The following is a 22,976-nucleotide window of genomic DNA, read 5'->3' as shown; positions in this document are numbered from 1 at the left end:
AAGAGTAGCTAATCACAATCAGGCTGCATACAGTCAGGTTATGACAGATTCTCTTCAGTCTCCAGTCACAACCATCCACACCTCAGTTCAGCTTGACCTTCACAGGTGCCCTTTCCTGCTCCGCTGCAATGCAGCCACCTATCTCTCTCTCTTTCTCTGAGCCTGTCATTCTATCTCTCTCAGTTTGCACCTCTCTCCAAACACCCCTTCTCAACCCCCCTCTCCACTCGTTTGCATTCCTCTCTGCCCGCTCCTGGATCATCTCCACTTGGCAGCCAAGCCGGCCCTGTCTGTTTTCATTCCCCTCCAAGAGGACAAGTAATTTGGGAAAGAAGAGAGCAGATGACCACTGGCTTCTGACCTTTTCTGCCTCAATTTAACTCCTCCGTGTAGCACCGCGAAAGTGGCAATCAGACTAGGCAGAAGTGACACCCTCATCTAAGCATGGCGGAGCCCCACACACAATCACAGTGTCACTTTCCATCACAGCACCGAGCGGGCTGGGAAGAGAGGAGGGGTTGGCCCGGACGCCACGGCCGTCTCCCTCCACACTGGCACTTATTAATGCAATGGCGGAGTGGCCAATGAGAAAAGCATCATTAGCGCAGGCTGGACTGCCGGCTTGTCATCAAAATGCGATAACATAGTTGGAATGATCCTTACACTTTGTGTGTCAAGTGCTAATAGACTTGGCTATGAGTGAAGCAAACAGCAAAGGGAACGTGAAGCACTTTTCGTAGGGTTACATGCAAAAACAATTGCTCAAACAAGTCAATTGTATATCAAACAAAGTATATCAAACAAATAAAACACTGGATGTTGTTGGTTACGTTTTAAGACAAACCAGGGACAAGCCCATATACAAAACATTTAATGCAAGTATATGTAATTCATTATGCACGGTCTATCAATTAAACATAAATAAAAATAAAATATTGACATAATCAAAAAAATTATTAAAGTAATGCATTATTATCAGTATAATATCACACACACACACACACACACACACACACACACACACACACACACACGCACACACACACACACACACACTAGAAAAGGGTGCTTTAAGTCAATTGCAGGCCTTTCAAGTCCAAAATAATATTTTTTTAACATTTTCAGTCGGTGTTTAAAGCAATGAAATCACATTACAGAAACGGCCCTGTTGAAAGTTTTAAATGACTATTTGATTTCAATTGATTCAGCTAGTTCTGTGAGTTTAGTTTTATAAGACCTCAGCGCATTGATTGTGATATTCTTGTCTCTTGCCTAGAAAAGACGGTGGGAATTTGAGGCATGGCACTTGAATTTTTTTTAAACTGTTAATATATTGTGGAATGGCACAGCAGCATTTTAATCCTTTCTTTCACAAGAACAGAATTGTCCTCTCGTCTGAGAGGTCACACTACTCTTTGCCAATTCATGACCCTGGTTCTAGAAATGTCCACTGGCAGCTAAAAGCTTAGAGACTTCATCAATGCATTCTGAAATGCTGAAGCCGTCGATTATGTATGTTTGTCTGAGCAGAAGGAGTGTGTGTGTGGGGGGGGGGGGCATACCACGGATGAACCGTGCCGCCTGCTCAATATCAGCAAGTTCCACCACTGTTGCTAAAAGACGTGCCAATGTGTGTGGATGTATGTAAGCTGGTGTGAAATACAATATGTGCCATGCTCACAGGCTACACATGTTATGGCAAGAGCAGCCATGAAATAGAGTCGCTCAGAGGGGATCTGCTACAAAGTGGCATATGCAAAAAAAACATCACACAAGCCACAACACAAACTGGATAAATGGATTACAGAGAGTGTTCATGGACTTATTGAGGAGCAGGAAACTTAGGGAGCCGCACAAGCTTGTAACATGATCAGAAATGCAAAGAGCTCTGGGACGCAGATACGATACGTGGCAGAGTTAACCAGAGCGAAATGAAGAGCGAAAAAAAGACTAACTAACATTTTTCTTTCCAACAAGAGGAAGTTTACCTGAGTAGGAGGGGGGGGGGGGGGGGAGAACTAAATGATGATACGCCTCTAAGGGGGGTAGTATCATCTGAAAAGATCCAGTCATTGTACTTGCTCATCCCCTCTGCGCTGAAAATGAAATTGTCTGATGTGCAAGATTTACCTTTGCCGCATTTGGCCCCGCTCAGGCGAGAGGGTCGCGGCTCCACATGTCATCTTGTGGCACCATCGCGGTGGCTCCAATTTACACACAGAGCCGTTCTGCATTTCAAAGAAGCCCAGCGCGAGCCCTCCTGTTAGCGATCGCTATCTGAGCCCCGCGGACGCAAGATTAGGCCAGCTGGAGAAACCGCTCGCTGCTTCCCCCGCATTTACATTTTCATTTTCATATTAGATTTTTCCTCCTTTCCCCCTCCTGGGCTTTAACTAGCCTGTCCACACACCTACCCTTCCCAGTTCTCCCCAGAGCAGGGCCATGCGGGCTAAAGCCTGTCACTCCGTCACTCTCTAGCCACTTTACATGGCTATGATTAATGGAATAACTAATGAAACTTTTGATGTAAAAACAAATAATGGAGCTCGTCTGCGGAGCGGCTTTCAAGTATTTCATCTAGAGAGAAAAAAAGGCGACTGTTTTAGACTGACTGAAATAGATCAAAGAGTTACTAATAAATCCATGCGAGGAATACGAGAAGCATTCAAACAATATCGTGGAAAAAAAAATTAAACGACTGCTAGATAAAAGGAGGTTCGCGCTCGCTCCTCGAGTGTTCTTGTTCTTCTGTGGTTTTGGGCTGTGAATCAGAGATACCGTTCAGAGCAGGCTAGACACGATTAGATGTTCTCGCCCTTGAAAATCAAACTCAGAAACGCTGACGCTCTAAAAAGAACAAGAAAGTATTGTATGTTTCTCATGAAAAGCACAAACGTGCGAGTTAGGAGAACCCTGGTGAGGCAGACCAACAGAGAACTTCGGAGGTGACCCACATGCAGGACCCCGCTTTAAAACTGACTGGGATTTAACACAGAAGGGGTAGTTGCATTATTCCATCGCAGTTTAAAAAGCTTCTGTCTCTCAGGCAGATCTTGTTTATTGTGTGAGTGCAGGGGCCTCATTCAAAGTGGCATTCAATGGACTTAAAGGGCCACGGTGGTACAGTGATGCATTGCACACATAAACACCAATGACTTGGCCTGCATATTAAAGGCAGGGGGCTGCACACCTATGCATTCTCATCACTTTCCTTGGCCTTCGACAAGCAGACAGAAAAACTAAACCAATCTACCAACAGAAAGGAGTCACCAGCGCGTCACAGGCTGACAGCGGCCAAACAGGTCAGTCGTCAGTGGAACTAACGCACACGATGAACTAGCTGTTGATAGGCTAATAAAAGTGCATGGATACAAAGCTAAATACAAATGTTTTCCTTAGCTACTAATATTGTATAATAAGTGCACAATTTTAGAAATAGTTAACCCAAAAATTCTAAATAATAATTTACACATCTTTCAATGGCACAAAAACAAACAAACAAACAAACAAACAAACAAAAATAACAAAGAATGTTCACCCTGCTCTTTTTCATAATGTGCTATATTTGATGATCTTGATTATTATTGGACAGTGGTTTATTTTAATTGAAATAACATATTTACTAATATTAATAATGTTTTTTATTATGACTGGTATTATTACTATTATTATTTTAGTTAAAGGGGTCATGACATGTTTTTTTTTTTATTATTATTATGTTCCCTTAGGTGCAATTATAGTATTACTATAGTTTTTTTTACAAAAAACTTTTAAAATGTAGTGATTTATGACCTTTTCCCACCCTGTTTCTCATCCTCTGATTCAAACAGTCTGTTTTGGGGGTGTTTCCCCTTTAAGAGTTCAGTGTTAACGCCCACTGTTATGATTGGCTAACGTCAGTGCCTATGCATCAATTATTAACGCCCCCAGCCAGAACATTTGCGGATTCGGCGTATTTAAAAAGTAGTTTACAGTTTTAAATACATTACTTACAGTTTGCGTCGTCGTTGTTGAGCCCAGAATAGTCGGCACGGACTTATCTTTGAGCAACAGTTTTCTGGCAAAGGCAGCATCATTTTGGGATTTGTTCTCAAAACAGTCATCCTTCAAATGTATAGAACAAACGCTTAAACTAACACTGCCGTGACTGAGACGTCCGCAAAAAATAAAGTGCATCCATTTTTCCCTGACGACTGGATCTTTCGCAGCGTATTCAAAGATGTTGTTTGTCCACAGCCAGGAACAGCACATCTGCGGCATCGTAATTTCCCTGTACACAGACCCACTCGCTGTCCGTCGACTGAACACTTGAGGCGCGCGGGCGCGACAACGATACGAAATGAGCGTAGTTGTCTTGCGCTTTAAGCGTAGTTTTCTTGTTCTGGAGGCGGTCATATGCAAACGCTGGTACGTCACTTCGTATCGTGACGTCACTTCTTACCATGGATCCAGAACGAGCTGTATTTAGAGCTTGATTAAATAAATGATTCGTTTATAATGGGGAGGACGTCTTAAGCTATGAAACTTGCAGGACGTTTTAATGGTACAAAGACCTCTTATATACCAAAAGATCAAGGCAAATTTGGTTTCTCATGTCATGACCCCTTTAAAATAATTATTTATGAATGCTTTACCTATCATAAATACTACACTGGGAAAAAATAACAGATACATTCTTCTAAATATGTTATTTTGCATTTTTCCATGAAAAAAAAGTGCCTCTAAACAACAATGTAACAATTGTTTTGAGTAAGAAAAATAACCTGCAAAAAAAACTTCCAGTAACCTGCAATTATCTTATAACTATTCCACAACAAAACTCATGTAAACTGACAGAGGTCAAAACGTCAAAATATTCTCGCAGTTTTGTGACTTATACAAAAATCCTTTGAATGATGAATGTATTGGTTCCTTAACCAATGGTCACTTATGGCTGTAAATGTTTATTTGTGAGAGTGGCTCTGGCTTATTTGCTAACAGAGTGCGGAAAACGGGAGGAAGAGGAGGAGAAGAGAGAAAGACTCATTTTACATTTTCTGCATGCTCCTGGTGGCAGACAGCTGACCTTCACTGCAGACATGCTTGGGCGGGTAACGGCGTTCAAATTACGTCCATTTCAAAGGACTACATGAAACGGCCACGGCGCTTTAAAGTCCTTCAATTAGATTATCCTTTTCATTTCTTTCTTCTTGTGCGCATTCAAGACGCAGACATACAGCAACAAAAATGTACACACAGCCTTAATACACATGTGAAAGAACACACATACGACAGAGTTAGGGAAGAGATGGGGTAAAAGAGAAAAAGAGTGTGAGAAAGAAATAAGAATGACAAGTAAGCCCAGCGAATGTGATCTGCAGCCTTGATTCTGTGACTTAATTCAACCCTGGAATGAGAGACTAAGAACACCTGCTTGCTTCACAGTTATTTCCTTTCCCCTGTCTTAATACATAGTCTTATTATACGTGCTCTCATTATTCATACTCTAAAAAAAAATTTATAAGATGTGATAACTTATTCTTGACATATCTGGCAATTTGTGGATGACTGACATGCATGAAAGACAAAATATAACACTATAGGTGCTAAGTAATAATAGCTAAGAAACTGATTCTGCAAATATGGAAAACAGATTTAGTGTCCAAGTTTCAAATGTGAGCTAAAATTATTAAACATACGGATAACAATCGAAAATCGGGAAAAAAAATTTAACATACGGATACTGAAGAGGCTGAGATATATAAACAATCGAAAATCAATTTTTTTTCTATAATAAAATAGTAATAATACTATAATAAAATACATATACACATATACATATATCTATATATCCCTTTTGACTGATATAAACCATTTATTTTATCATCCTTCTTTCCGACCACCTGATTTCAGTATAACATGTAACAGCCACTTTTAATGATCCAATATATTGCATAACATCAGGTTCAAACGTTTTTTTTTTCTCAATAAATATCCTGTCTCACACAGAAATATTTCACATTGTAGATGTAAAATGAGTTGCAAACGCTTCATCATAGTGCCTCTTGCAAAAAAAAGTGATATATTAACTTGTTTGGACGTAATACCAATATAATACCACGTTTTTCCTTTGGACCAGTAGTGATTTTATGGTAACTTGGAGTACCTGGTACAACCCAGTGCATTTTGTAAGAGTAGATGGAGAGAAGTCCCTACTCTGCCAACCTTGCTCTTTGCTCCCCCACCCCCCACCCACACACAGCCCATCTCTCGTAGCTCTCCCACTTTTTCTCTCTCTGCACTTATTTTCTGCCCCTGCTGTGGTTTTGAATCCCTCCAGCTTGTCAAGAGAACTGGCTGTGTGGACAGCACCGCATCAAGCATTACAATTCAGTGCAGCTTTGTGTGTGTGTGTGTGTGTGTGTGTGTGTGTGTGTGTGTGTGAGAGAGAAAGAGAGGTGGTGTTGGGAGGGGGGGTTGTATTTTCAGGGGAGTTACCATAATTATATGACAAAATGCTGCAAATCTCACAGGGTGCCGAACACAGGAGCAGGGGTCAGGGGACAGAGCACTTTCGGCGGGGTAATTTGTAAATGTCATTCAGGTGGGCTCCTCTGTCAAAGCCCGGTATCCGCAGCAGGCTTTCTCATGCAGATTTCTAGAATCAGTGCTGCCAATGCTGCTTAATTCTGCTGACCTCCTTGGCAGTATTATCTAGTGTTGCCTGAATAATCAGCAAAAATGTGTTTTAAACAAAAACACTCATTGCGTAATGAAAATATTCTGCTAACCTTGTTACAATTAATATATATATATATATATAGTAGGCCTTATTTGTCTAAATTTTCACTAAATTGTCAAATTATACGATATAGAACAAATATATATTGTGCATAGAGAAAATAAAACCTACTATTAGAACCCTTAAAGGGGTCATGACATGGATTAATTTTATTATTTTAATATGCTCCTTGAGGTTCATTTATAATGTTAATAAAGGTTTTGTCACAAAAAACGAATTATATATTATACACACACTCACATACACACAGTGGGGAGAACAAGTATTACACCCGGCAACAGCCCCGAAAAGTGAAGGATCTGGAGAAGGTTTGTATGGAGGAGTGGGCCAAAACCCCTGCTGCAGTGTGTGCAAACCTGGTCAAGAACTACAGGAAATGCAAACAAAGGTTTCTGTACCAAATATTAAGTTCTGCTTTTCTGATGTATCAAATACTTATGTCATGCAATAAAATACAAATTAATTATTTAAAAATCATTCAATGTGATTTTCTGGATTTTTGTCTCTCACAGCTGAAGTGTACCGATGATAAAAATTACAGACTTCTACATGCTTTGTAAGTAGGAAAACCTGAAAAATCAGCAGTGTATCAAATACTTTTTCTCCCCACTGTATCTGTATATGTATATATATATATATATATATATATATATATATATATATATATATATATATATATATATATATATACATATATACAGTATGTAAACGGCTACTGTTATGATTGGCTAACGTCATTAATTAGGAAACAGTATCAACGCCCACTCGTTATTGCACATGATTAAGTGTTTTAAAAACATTATCCATATAAAACCGTAATTTACGGACAAAGCGTTATGAAATCGTTTGCTTATGGTTTTGCAAAGTTGCCGTCAGATCCAATACAGTTGGCTCCTTCATCTTTCAACAATTTTTTTCTTTGCGAACTCTCCATTACAATGTCCTTTGCCTTTATTTTATTATTCAAACTTATAGAAAAAAAACAAGGCCTAAGAGATTTCTTAACCTTTAATGCAGGCCAAAGCACACAGCAATGAAAGGGTTAAACTAAACCATCAAGAGTGTAACTGACACACACACACACACACGCACAGAGGCAGAGTGAGATCAGATGCTCAGACTGTTTACGTTTGTTGAGCCAGAAGATTTAAAAAATCTTATCAGTTAAAAATAAATCAATAAATAAAATGTATACTGTGACAGAAATTAGTATTTGATAATGTATGAATATACATGCAAATGTTATACCTACTAAACATTTTTACCTGAAAACCGTGTTTTTAGCAACATTACACTGTGCCTCATTTACAAAACAATCTGCAGTCAAATTCTCAGAAAAAAACATATAATCCTCCCATGAGATCTATGACAGCATTAAAAATAAACCATCCACTTGTTCTTGACGCTGGTATTCTTCTGAAGTCTGTATAGATACGAGAAAATTAGCTGTTTACCGTCACAAATCTCACAATATCCAAACGAGCTGTTTTTGAAGCTTGATTAAATAAATGCTTTGTTTATAATGAAGACATTTTAAGCTCTGAAACTTGCAGGATGTTTTAAATGGCACAACGATCTCTTACATGTCAAAAGATCAATGCGAATTTGATTTCTCATATCATGACCCCTTTAAGACTGTTTGCATTGTGAAATTTACTTTCAGGACAATATTTTTTACCCTCAATCAGCATTGCAGTAATGCAAAAAGTTTCCATTATTGCAACATAAAAACTAGATTAATATAAAAATGTTAAACTATTTTCTATCAACTATAAGTTTAAAAAAAAATTAATGAATTAAAATGAAAATTCATGAAGAATTTTCAAAACGGTTTGATTAAGCAGCGACAGTATCTTACATAAACATAATATAAATATTTCATCCAATGGAATTGTTGTTTGGAGAACAAAAGGCCCATTGCATGGGCCGAGACCAAAAAAAAAATGCATTGCTATGATAAAACATTCAGTGCTGTGTAATCGCTCTTTGAGTGTTTGGCCAGTTGATAGAAACGACATGAGGTCAGACACTGGCTATATGATTAGGTGTCTGTGAGATGACCAGAGCCCGGCTGCAGAATGTGTTACTCCAATCTGAATAATCACAAGAGAGCATTCCAGACCCAATCGATGCACTATCACTATTATCCTTTAAAAGAGCCGCCTCATTTTCCCTCAAGTGGGCTATCAATGTTGCCTCTAACCCATACATTTCGAGGCCTGGCCGAAGTCTGAATTATTTTCAAGGCCATAGCTCGTTGCAAGAGGTTGAAGGTTTCTCACACTACATGCTTTAGACAGACACTTACCACCTATGATGCAGAGGTTTTGAGGATACAGTCAAAGCTTCAAGGACTGAGACGTTGCACGGAGCGGATGGTTACACAATGGATGAGCAATTGCAAGGCTTTCAAGAAGCGCTTCCCAAAAAGGTTTTTATTGAGGAGCAGGGCATGGAGTGCTGTTTGGTGATGTGGTTCATTAACTACATGAGGCTCCTTGAGTATCAGATCCTGTAACCTCCTATGATTCATGCCCTCCACAACAGAATAGGAAGTAGAGTTTTGTCTCAGCTAATCTGAATCACTGTTTACTAAACAAATATTAACTCAGCACTATTCAATGTGAATCATGAAAGCCTGTGCAGTGAATGTCACCAATATATGAAAAGCAAAGTCCAGTCCAGGTAGAAGCAAATTTGCTTTCAAGAAAACAAGCAGTACACTTGAGGTATTACTGATTGGTCCAAAAAACTGCCCACAAAACCTCTTACAATACAACCTTAATCTAGATGGACGTCCTGTTACTTTATCCTCTACAGTAAAAGACCTGGGTGTTATACTAGACCGCAACTTGTCTTTTGAAAATCATATTTCAAATGTCACAAGAACAGCCTTTTTCCACCTTAGAAACATTGCTAAGCTACGTAATATGCTATCAGTTTCTGATGCAGAAAAGTTAGTTCATGCATTCATGACCTCGAGACTAGATTACTGTAATGCTCTATTAGCTGGTTGTCCTGCATCCTCAGTAAACAAGCTACAGTTAGTCCAAAATGCAGCTGCTAGAGTTCTTACTAGGTCAAGAAAATATGATCATATAACACCAATTTTATCATCTCTACACTGGTTACCTATTAAGTTCCGTATCAATTACAAAGTATTGTTACTGACCTATAAAGCCCTAAATGGTTTAGCTCCTGTATATTTAAGAGATCTTCTATCGCCATATATTCCATCGCGCTCTTTAAGATCGCTAAATTCGAGGCTTCTGGTCGTACCTAGGATATCTAAGTCCACTAAAGGAGGGAGGGCGTTTTCACATCTAGCTCCTAAACTCTGGAATAGCCTTCCTGATACTGTCCGAGGCTCAGACTCAGTCTCCCAGTTTAAAACTAGATTAAAGACGCATCTCTTTAGCCAAGCATTCACATGATGCATCTCATACCTTTATACTACAGTTAAATCAGATCAAATGCATTCGTATTAAGAACAGCAGCTACGCTAATTATTTCCCATCTGCCTTTTTTTTTTTTTTTTTTTTTTTTTTTTTTTTTGTTGTTATCTCGGGACGCCTGTCCCGAGATAACTCAAATAGAGTTTGTCAGCTCCAGTTAGTATCCAGCCTCTCATGGAGACTTCAGATGCCCCAACGCCTGTGATGAGACGACTCGACGCCTGTGAAGAGACGACCCAACGCCAGCGATATGTTATGCCCTAAATTTCATGATTAACTAACTGTATTTTTGTATGTATATTTTTGAAATGCATTTTCTGTAAAGCTGCTTTGAAACAATGTGTATTGTGAAAAGCGCTATACAAATAAACTTGAATTGAATTGAATTGAATTGATCTCATGGGATCAAGGGAAAAACCTGACAAGCCTATCTAGATTTGATATGAAAAAGCCATATTTTATTTTAATCTTGCACAAACAATGTGCTGCCCACTGCTTTAAAGCAGAAGTTAAAATCACTCAATGAAAAATTATAAAGAAAAACAGTAGACTGAATGTTAACTTGAAGCTTGCATTCATCAGTCTCCAATTTGGAGTGCAACACCCACATCTCAAAATCCAATCAGAAACGTATGGGTAAAAGCAAGTCCTCTGTTTTTTCCGTTTTTTTATTGGCCTAATGCATTATACTTGGATGTATTGTACGTCAAAATACAGAACAAAACATTTGTCACTACTTGCGTTTTATCACAACTTTCACAGACTCACTTTCTGTCGCGATGACTCGCTTTCTGTCGCGATGACCAGTTAGACTCGCTTTCTGTCGCGATGACCAGTTAGACTCGCTTTCTGTCGCGATGACCAGTTAGACTCGCTTTCTGTCGCGATGACCAGTTAGACTCGCTTTCTGTCGCGATGACCAGTTAGACTCGCTTTCTGTCGCGATGACCAGTTAGACTCGCTTTCTGTCGCGATGACCAGTTAGACTCGCTTTCTGTCGCGATGACCAGTTAGACTCGCTTTCTGTCGCGATGACCAGTTATAAAAAAAATGGAAAAACTCAAATGAATTTCTAACATGATGAAAATCACAAAATGCTAGTCATGCATTGAAAACAATGTCTCAAACAGCAAACGCTTTTGTCAAAGCACCTGGCAAGCCAAACCGTGTTAAAATATGTGCTTACAAGTTAGTTTGAAGCGCTTAATATAACACATTCTCATATTTAGGACAACTACTGTAGGTATGTGCACTTTTCCCACAGCAGCTCACTCTAATTCCATCTATTTTAGAGAAGGGTTTTTTCCATAGAAATGCGAAATTCACAATTGTAAAGTGGTGTTACTGTGTCAATTGTTTTCTTAACGATTAGTTGTTGCAGCCCAACATGAGACATTTCTTTTCATGGTTTTGACATTCATTGGTGACTTTAGCTTTAAATTGGGAGAAGACAGGAATCATTACACCATTGCCTTCAGCACAGTCTCTACAATAGGGCCATGGGTTTTAGACTTATTCAGAGTAAAGCGCACTGCAGCTTCCCATCCGAGCACCGATCATTATATCTAAAGCAGCTGTGATATTCATTATAAGGAGGCACCTCGCCTTGACCATTCTACTCGCCGCTGATGGCACAAAAGACTCCCCTCAATGCCTCACCAACACCGAGATGTCTGAAACCTCACTCTGAAAGTGAAAACCCTGATCTAATGAATTGCAAATGTCTTAAATAAAACTTGATGAATTAAACTTAATGAGATTATTTTACAAAACACATCCACATACAAGGGCGACCAAGAAACGCTATTCACTTGGAATTGAAATGAACCGAAAGGCCTTTCTTGAGCTATGTAGGCTGAGAGGTCTGGGGTGAGAGGGTTTTCGCTCTTTTTTTTCTCCACTGCAGGTCTGTCTATGGCCCAATACTGTAAGAACTTAATGCCATCAGGGACCCTGCTATTTGAATGCAGGGGCTTTTTTATCAGGAGCACAAGTGGTGCAGAAAAAATTGCTTGGGATTAATTTGGGTGGCGGCGAACATACAGCTGGGATCAGCGCATGCAGCTTTCTCCGCCCGTGCTTGCGATATGCTGGGGTTGCATGGTCCGTTTATTAACGGTGACTCGGCTCTCATTGAGGGGCTGAGACTGGGGGGCTGGAGTCAGTGGTGCAACTTTAAAAGGCATTTAGCCAATAATAACATACATGTACAATACGATAAGAAAATTAAACCTTTTTGGACCCTCTCATCTTCGCAGCCACACCTAAGAACAGCCAGTTTCCCTCTCCTCTTTATCCATATCCAATGCAGAGCTCGGCTGTATCATCTCAAAACATGCAGGATCATGTGTTCATGTGCGTAAATAAGGAGAAAGCATATTACCACTGTGTGTGAAGAATCAAAGCATGCGGTCCATGATACAACCCTATTGGGGATGTGAATGTAAATGCATGCTATGTTGTGACTTTTATTTCTCGGTCATACCAAACCGTTTCTGTGGGGTGCAGATGGGTACTGTAGTTAATGGACCAGCACTCGGAGGCATGGCTGCATTTCATTCGGCCAGACCATAGTGCTTTTCCAGCAGGAGTGGACGGTAGGCTTTGAGCAATGTTTGCAGTTGGGCATTCGTCCATTTAACACAGTATCTCCGAGCTGATGATAGTGGACCCACTGTGAAGGAAACGGCTTCATGGGTACAGCTGCAGCTTCTCATAATGTCCTCTCCCTTTAGCACGACCATAAAAATGTACGTGAAGACAATAAATATGGCTGGGCAATATATAATTGATATTGTTTTTGGCCATACAGTAAAATAGTATCTCAGAGCTAAAAGAAAAAATATACCCCCAAACTGTTATAAATATACACACAATATATATATATATATATATTCAATAATTAATTAATGTGAATTCAAGCCAATAAAATAAAATAACCATACCTTTATTTAAAGTAACACAAAAATTTGACAGAGCAATATTAAAATAATATTAAATATCAATATATTAATTTCAATATAGTATTCTTCATTCAATTCTATGCAACATAATCAGATGTAATCTGATTTATTTTTTGACCAATTATCAAAATAAAGTAGTCCTACAAAGCTATTATTATCAGATCACGTGAGCAGATAGCAGGAAGTGGATCAGTGAACGAGAGGGTAACATCATTTTACCAGCGTTGCCCAGTACAGCTATAGACACCCTGTTATAGAACAGTAGGGCTATTGCAAACAGAAACAAGTCCAGAGAAATTTCATGTCGGCACGTGAATATAATGTGTATTCTTAATATATCGCCCAGCCATAATGATGTCCAAGAACAGAACTCCTACAAATTAAATATGTGACTTAGAGAAAGAAAGAAAAAGTTATTTTCCCAATAAATGCTATAGCATCATTTTAAACCCGAGTTCCATGTATGCTGACACTAAAGCAGTCAACGACTAGTTCTCCCTCAGGCAATAATGGTTTCACTGCAACTATCACTGCAATAATGTGAAAGCACACTGCATTACACCCATTTTGTGAGGTCACGTTCAAATGAGCTTTGCATCAGGCGTGCAGCCACACACACATGCACATATCCTGTAGATAAGAACTTAGCAAATAAGCAGCGTCTGGCCAAAGGCAGAGTGTTGTTTCACAGCATAACTAACTGAATGATTGCTCACTATCTAGCAAGAAAAGGATGGAGACAGACAGAGAAAGATAAAGAAATGAGACATCTTTCCTTCAGTGAGGTCACCACGTGTCATTTCTGGTTGCAAAACTCTGTCCAAAGCACATATACAGTTTGATCATTTAAACAAAGATTCTGAGAAATACAGTTCTGACTTTATAACTTGCAATGGCGACTTTATATCATGCAGTTCTGACTTTAAAAAGAGAAATTGTGAGAAAAAAACGTGAGAAAAAAGTCAGAATTGTAAGATAAAAAGTTGCAATTAACTTTTTTATTTTTTTATTCTATGGCGGTAACAAGCTTCCATAAAAGTTAAAGGTAGGGTAGGTCATTTTCAGAGGGGCCAGCAATAGCAAACTAGCTTTGAAAGCACAAGATCCCAGCCTCTCTTCAGAGCTCTCTACAAAGCACATGACTGCATACAGCAAGGAGCAAACAAAAGTGTCATGAGAGACGGCGTTAAACTACCTCATGTCTCAAAGAACATAACATTACAATAATAATGAACATACCTTAAATAGCTCTGACCTGTACCACCTGACTGCTGCAGATTCATTTCGCTGTTGATTGTGTTGGCATTGAAACAAAAATTACAGTAGTTATGGCGTGAACACAGCATAAGCTCGTTGTTTTGTTTCAGGAGGGACTACGGCTGTTGTTGCGGTGCTCGGTGACTGAGGTCTGTCTAACTCTACATAGCATGAAATGCGCTGATGACGTGTGATGTTTGCGTAAGCAGGGAGCACGGCGTTATGGAAATACATACGCTGACAGGCAGGTAGGACATTGTATCATTGATTTCGGACCGAATGCAATGATTGGACGAACATTTTATGGTCCTACGCCTTCCACAGACCTCAGTCGCCTACTGTAACTTAGTGATTGCTATCAGGATGGACTTCAAACCAGCATAACCAAAAATGTTCTGGAAGAAATTGTCTACCCTGCCAAATTAAAATAAATGAAAATAATTAATTAGAATAAAATGTAAATAATTTTATTATAATAATGATAACAACAACTACAACAATAATCATAATAATTTAATATAAAATAATGAATTAAATGGTTTAGACCATTTAATTAACTGCTACTGAACATTTAAAATATATGTAAATGTACTTGGTGTGTCTTTATCCTGTATCCAAGCTTACTAAACATCCACTTCTAGAAGCTGACATGACTTCTTTCTTTCAATTTTTTTTTTTGTAAATAAAGAAATAAAGCAACAAACCTTGGCTCAACTTCGACCACTCTCCCTTCACACATAGACCTTAATGCAAAATTCAACAAAAACAACAAACAACTCCGTTAACAGCATGTAAAGCAATGTGAAATCTTGATGAACCAGGAAAAGACGACATGTTTATGGTTTTAAATCACAGGAAACTTCCTCATTCAAAAAGGTGGACAGTATAGAGCACAAGATAATTCAGATCAACAGATCTGGAAAAGAAAAAACATGCTGACCGGAGACGAGAGAGGCAAATTGTAAAAGTGATGGGGTGAAAGTTAAACAATCCGAGCAGTTTGTGAGCACGGCAGTGCATGAAGAAACAGGAAACGTTGTGTGCGTTGGGTTTAGAAAATGTGTCTGAAAGCAATCAAACAATGTCCGGACCAATACCGGCCTCATCATGATAAGAGGCAGCCGTGAGGCTGAGTGTCTACCAGGCAGCTCTCTAATCAGAGGCCGGACCAACGTAATTGCCTGCTACAATCTATCTCTGCCACTGCCGGCTCCATACTTTCCGTAGTATTAGAAGGCTGCCCAGTTCATTTCAATACGCAGCGCGCCGTCAAGTGAAATTGGCAGGGTAAATAGGAACCGCTGTTTATTTCCTGCTTCCTTCTGTCGTACTGGGGCCAAACACAGAGTAAAAGAAAGTGCTATTAGCTCGGGCAGAATCCACACAAACCGCAGAAATTACTGTCAGCAGGCAACCCTCCTCAAGCCACAAACAATAGACGGCATCCAAATTAAAGCACAATAAATCACAATGTGTTTAGCTGCGCAGACCCCGCCGGAGTCTCATCGTTTTATATGTGAGCGCACGTGTGCGTTTTGCGTTTCAAAGAGCCGAGGGCCTCAAGCTCAGCGGAAAAAACAAGTCTGGTGAAATCTTAGGTCATTATCAGGAGGCACATTCGACAATTCACCTCACACTGCTTTTAACCGCTCTCTTGAAAATAAAGGGTGCCAAACAAGTGTAATGGCTTACAGAGAAAATAAGATAATAATAGTGAATGGTCCTGGGTAAACAATGAGGTTTTGTTACTTGTATTGTTGTCGAGGCAAATTCGGCTCATTGTGTGCGCCGCTAAGCCAAAGAATGGATTTTCCGCCTGGACATTTGTTTTCCTCCTTGTCAAGTAAAATAAAAACACGCTGAAATGTTAACTAAGAAACATACCTAAAAAAAAAAACACCCCGCATTCTAAGTCTGAAGGAAGTGTTGGTTTTAGATAACTCCGGCCTGAACCGATCTATAAGGACAACAAAACACATGACACAGTTCATACAGCAGAGTGCGAAAGGTCAATGCAATCACTTTAATATTGTGTGTGAACCATCACAACATTTACTCTCTGCATACATCCCAGTCACTGATCTTCAAAAGATCTGTAATTAAACAGAGTAATTACATACCTATACTTGCATGCAGACACCTTCAGAGGTCCGACATAATCAGTTATCATGACCACCACATAGTAGGCAGGAAAGAACGAATCAATAACCCATTCTAAACGACCTCATGAACGCGGCCCGTTACAAACGGACAATAACAGAATCCCTGAAAACATCCACAGAGCCCTGTAAGAACTCAAGGCTGACCGGATATGGATAGGAAATCTCCGTTACCTCGATAAATCATGTGCTTGTGCCAATAAAATCTTTTGCCTTTTCTGTACATTAAGTCATTGTGTTGAAAGTCGAATGGCAAACATGTTGCGATATTTTGACAAGACAGACAGGGGAGTATTTTATATCATTTTTTTTTTTTCCAGGGTACTTCAGTGCTTTTATGAGGGCACTTGTGCTTTTTCAATCAGCAATAACAACAGTATTTGGCACCTACTATTCAGCAAGAGCCACACACAATAATGTTTGAACTCTGGGTTCAAAAGGCCTGGATAAAAACATCATTCAGCCTTACTTTTTCACTTTTGGATGAATTCAACAATTGAGACTGAATGGTTTCTTCAAAATAGGCTGCAGTGCTATTCCTTAAAATGGCCTCTAATTACATGAAAGATATTTTGAGTCTTTCAAATTATGATGTGTTCGCCATTGGCCACTTTTTTAAAGAAAATGGGTGAACAATTTTTGTTCTCTTTAGTCTTCCTGAAATGGCTTTTCAAAGTACCTCTAGAGTGTCTCCAATTGGGTGGTACCGAGCATTGCTCCGTTAATTCTGATGTCTGCTGTTTGGGATTAACATGCTGAGAACATTGTTATATCTTTCTGAGATATGCTGCCATCTTTACTTTCCTTTTCGCTAACAAAAGATGCCATGATGTGGTGAAAATGTGGCACTTTACCACCTCCTAAATCATCGAAACAGTCGTTTCATGTTCACACTGCGATATTAAGATGCAAGGCCGCCACAATCTCCCCGTTACGTAGATCTTCTCGGATTAATTACCACCAAAGTCTAAGAAAAGGCTCTGGCACCTAAAGCCCAAGGAACATTACGGACAAGAGCCTTGACTAAATCAGATTCTAACTGCTAAATCAATGCCAATTATTGTGAGACAATTGACAGCAATGCATCTGAAATGAGCCTCTACATTATTTCTGCCACTCTTTAACAAGGACTAGAGGAAAATATAAGACGTTGAAATGTTGGTTTGGGTGAATTGTATTGGCAACCATGACCGGATTATACTGATTTACAGGAACTGGCTGCTTTTTGTGTATCAGGTACATGTTATTTTCACTGGAGTGTACACAGAACACCATTTACCAATCAAACACAACACGCATGTAAACACAGTCAATCACTCCAGCGCCACTGAGATCATCCAGTAATAAATGCATCATTATGAAAACAAAAACGTATGCATTCGAGAAATCAAGTAAATGAGATTTTGACCACACTTATATGATATAGTATAGTATTTCAAAATATAATGATCTATCAACGATATCAGTTTAAAATACTTTTGAAGGCTGTGCTAACTGTATAACTAACTAAACCCTAGTTAGTTTGCAAAATATTTAAATTTATTTATTTTTTGAAATGGGAGACGTGGGTACTTTTGCATTGGAGTCTCCAATGCATTTCAGCGACTCTCGGTATGGACACACCACAAATCACAGTCATACATTAATACTACAAGAGTAATCGATTAATTCTGAATGTTGGGTCTTTCACAGTACGCTCTATTATTTCTAATTACCCAATGGGTCACGGAAGTATGCTTCTGCAATTGCACAGCGCCTACCAGGTATATAAAAAAAGAGAGAGAAAAAAAAGAGCTATTCCGGCCCTCCTGTCCACTCTTTCTCCCTCTCTCTCTTTTATACACACACACACACACACACACACACACACACAAGTCTCAGTGGCCTTCTACCAAAAGATCACAGCTCCACCTAGTGCAATGTACAAGAAACGAATGGTAGTGAATAGAACTGACACAGTGATCTTTGCAACACGCTTTGGGTCATATATGCATTATTAATTAATTAATTGTCAACCTTCAAAAGTGCCTAAGAGATTATAATTTTAAAAAAGTCCCTAGTTAAATAAGCTATTTAGTTAAAATGATATCATTTATATGCACAACATTTTCTATAGGACTTATAAATAAGAAAATAAACCAAACATCCACTGCAAGAAAGTAAAAACCCACACTAGTGATTTATATTGCCTCAACAGAGTTATTGTGACTAAGACCTTATTTTATAATGTTATTTAATTCTATGTCTATGAAATGCACAAATAAAAAAGAAAACAAGGGCAATAAATGCAAATTGCAACGTTAAAGTATTCTCTCTGAAAGTTAGTCTACTTATGTGAAATGACAAAAAACCTTAAAAACCTTTTCACTTAATGTACAACACTGAAGAGGGGAAAAAATCGAATATACATGAGATAGCATACATATGTATTTATACTACATAATTTTGTCAGGTTTTCAATGCAGCGGCTTGATTTTATCGATGGGTTGGCAATCTTTTTATTTTTCACATATACAGCGACGCTGTGCCCAGTAGTTAATTTAATTGAACTTTAATGAAAAAGCATGTGAACAGTATTTATGCATTTATGAACAGAAAACGAACATCTATTTTTGTACCGTCACATCTTGCCAATCCAGAGAGCAGACCAAGCTGGAAAATAGGCTCACCACACACACACACACACACACACACACACACACACACACACACTTTGTCTCTTAACACACACACACACACACACACACACACACACACACACACACACACATACACACACATACACACACACACACCCTCTTCACCCGCTGAGTTCCACAGTCTGGGCCTGCTGCACCGAGAGGGAATTTACATTTTAATAGGCAGAGCTGCTCGCGCCGACTTCGAATGAGGGTATATGCTCAGCTGAACAGCGGGAAATGCACCCCACAGCAGAAGTTTAGAATGAACCTCAAGACAATTCCTGGTGCACAAAGACAGAAAATGATATATTTTAGCCCATCTCTGTCGCGTATATAGTGAAATATGCATACATATAGAAATCATTTTCTACCAGACCTCATCCGAACGTCTCCAGGTTTATGCAACATTTCTGCATTTAAGCAGCAGCTTTCAATGCATCTTGTTGCAAGCGGAACTGGGATCTAATGCACGGTGCGGAAAAAGGAAAGAAACCCGCATAGACTTCCAGTACCAGAGTGCCAATATCTTGATTAGCTACATAGCAACCTGAACAGAACTCTTTGGAATAAGGTTCAGAAATTATTTTTGTTTAAAAAAACAAAATGTGTTGCCATTTAGTTCTATGCAAACGAATTAATTATGCTAAATTCATTAACAATCGATTTTACTATACTTAGTATTATTATTACAACAAATCACCTTTTAGGATGTTTTCTATCTATCATTGACCCAATTACTAATCTGACCACAAATGCTCCCAGTTAAAGTACCCAAGGTCAAATTTATGTTTATCCGTTTCCATATTCTTAGAAATAACCATTCTGTGCTCTCATCTTTCTCTTACCCTGTGTTTTTTTTTTTTTTTTTTTGGTCCCTCATTTCTACACCATGTCATGACTGAGTGTGAAAAAGCACAAGATGTCACTGCTCCGGGCATGCAATCAAGTGGCAGGCCCCTCCCAGCTCTAATTAATAACTATTGAACATGCTAACAACAATCAACACTAATTAAATACGAGCTTGTTGACAAGAGTGCAAACCTTATCAAAAACACCCCCCTTCAAAAAAAAAAAAAAAAAAAGCTGTGGAGAAAGGGGGATGAGGGAGGGCACTCCTGTTTTCCGTAATTAGTTAACGAAGAGCCCCGAGCCACTCTTTCGATTGAGGGCCCCTGCAAGCTAGTTAGGAGTTTCGTCTGACACCCTGAACAGAAGAAGCAGTCAGCCTAAACAGCAGGTCACATGACCATGCAGAATCTCCGCTCCGGTTATAGGGCTTAACAGAGCACAGAATGAACTGCTTTTGAGGTGTTTCACTGCTTAATATGAGAGAGAATGTGATTTTATGTTGTAATATATGCAGAGGTGCAAATGAACACTCACCAAAAGTTAAATGAGATGAGAAATGGCTTTAGCATGTAAATAAAACCAGTTGGCAGATGTAAGGAATTACAATGAAAGCTATATGAGAGGGTCTACAAACCAGATACTGAAGAAATAACTTTACCTCCATGGAAAATGTCCCAAGTTTATAAAGGAATATTCTTTCAAAAGTACATGTGGTGACACAAATGTGAAAAAAAACACTACACGTCTTTATGTTTAGTGACAAGTTTTTCTGAGAGACAAAGTTCATCTTGCTTTTGATGCTGTGCGTGACAAAATGCCTGTGCTGCTTGTAATTAGTATTTTGCATTGCATTTTTTTATTATTTTGATTGAAATATTCAACTTTTCTATTAAAAAAAAATACATTAATGTTACCACAATAAAAAAAAAGTCATAAATATGCTAGTAATAAGCATTGCCGTGGAATCTAAATGAATTTTTAATCATAAAAATGCATTAAATGGCCAGTAAGAAATAGTTATAGTAGGTAATTTCTCAGTTTACTCAAAATTATCCAGTTGTTGTTGTTTAAATAAATAAATGAAAATACAATCATCACAAAAAGAAAACGTGCTAGCATAGAAGAAAAAAGATCTAAGACAACAAACTGACAAGAAAGCCCAAACATCAAAGAACTCTAGAAAGCTAAATTGCTTGTCACTGTGGGAAATCTATGAATGACATTATCTGTCAATAGCCAACTTGAACACACTCAGCAAATGTCACAAAAGGGCAGGTTTGTGGTTTTAGGAAGCTGTTCATGGCAATACAGCTTTAATTTGGAGACTATGAACACGACAGCAGTATAGCGTAGAGAATTTGAGAGTTTGTTGGCAACAAACAGGACACAGTGGGCAGTCGGGGGCAAGAGATTGCCCTCCAGTGCCCCAGTAACCTAACTGACATTTGTATGTGCGCAAACAACCCCTCACGCTCTCCCAAACCGGGAGTAATGCTGAGTGACAGCTACCACGGGGTACAGCCCTTGCATCGACAGCAGCCGTTTGTTTCCATGATCGCTCCCTGATAGGCAATTGAATTTGTCAGTGACCCTAAACAATTGCTCCGATGAGATCCAGCAGGCCCTTCCTTCCCCTGGCCCCACTGCCCATCCTGATCAATAGAGCTGATCAATGGCCAGCGGCCGATATTGATGACTCTGTCCCATCTGCTGCCTGCTGCACAGAAGCTTGCCAAGAGGGCAGCGGGCCGCACTTGTTGATCACTGTTGTCCACTGTTTGAACTGATGTCTAAATAATCCTGCGCTCCAAACCAAATCTGAGGCGGGAATAGTCAAGTTGAACTGCCAACCTCAAAGCATTCCAGTCAAGCATACACCATAGTCAAATACCAATGCCATAATGCCAATGATGACACCAATATAAAACCTGTGACAGCAGGTTTGCTATTAGCAACAAAATAAATGAAATTAAAAATTTAAATAAATTAAATTAAACATTTTATTATTATTATTATTAATTTTTTATTATAAAAAAAAAAAATCCGATAATTTCAATGTATGACTTAAATTATTGTAATTATAATAAACTTAACGACTACTTCGGCAAATCATGTTGGTAAAAGTTTGCCGTTAGGTTCAATTTGTTAACAATAGTAAAAATATTTTTAAATTTTGAAAAAAGAATTATCTAGATTAGAAATATTTCATAATACTGATTATAATAGTTCATTGTTATAAATTACAACAGTTACATTTATTATAATTATAGTGAACTTTGTGAGTAGGCTACGCCGATAAAATGTTATCGTTTTCTTTAAACAATAATTCATAATAATAAAACATTTAAACAATTTTGGCAACACTTTGCAATACAGTTCAATTTGTAAACCTTAAATATTTTAAGCAGTTTTTAAATTAAAAACTAATTAAAATGAATGTATGGTTATACTATTGTTCATTGTTTATTCGTGTTCTTTCATAACACATTAATTCATTTTTACAACTTGAATGTGCAAATTAACACTAACTTAATAAAAAAAAATAAAAAAATTTATTTCCTTGTTTCTATGGCCTGGGCATGGTAGTCTCCGCCATCTTGAAAATGAAATCAAATGGCACATTTCACAAAATCTCAGGGTTGATTTATCTGCCCAGTTCCACTGGTTATATTCAAGTAGGACGTTTTCGGAGTCATCTGGACGCTGCATTAGTATCCGTGTTTACATTGCTGCGCTTGTAGTCAATCGATCCCTCCTACAAAAACCATAAAGAGTGCAAAAGCAGTGCGTGTGCATCAACGAGCGGAGATCAATGAGACCGCATGAATCCA

General features: G+C 38.7%; 1 protein-coding gene across 8 annotated transcripts in view; it reads right to left on the bottom strand.

Annotated features, from left to right (window-relative positions):
- The window catches only part of dhrs13a.3 (dehydrogenase/reductase (SDR family) member 13a, duplicate 3), an 87,807-nt gene that overhangs the window by 55,226 nt on the left and 9,605 nt on the right, over positions 1 to 22,976 (bottom strand). Inside the window, exon 6 of one of the 8 annotated variants that reach the window (XM_079611493.1) lies at positions 19,100 to 19,577. The exons of the other annotated variants lie outside the window; for them this stretch is intronic. The gene's annotated coding sequence lies outside the window, so the exon portion shown is untranslated. Of the gene's footprint in view, positions 1 to 19,099; positions 19,578 to 22,976 lie in introns of those variants that run through there. 8 annotated transcript variants of the gene reach the window in all.

This window comes from Phoxinus phoxinus (genome assembly GCF_949152265.1).
Source record: "Phoxinus phoxinus genome assembly, chromosome: 4".
NCBI lineage: Eukaryota > Metazoa > Chordata > Actinopteri > Cypriniformes > Leuciscidae > Phoxinus > Phoxinus phoxinus.
The sequence above is the reverse complement of the archived record's forward strand: the minus strand, read 5'-3'. Positions and strand labels throughout refer to the sequence as shown.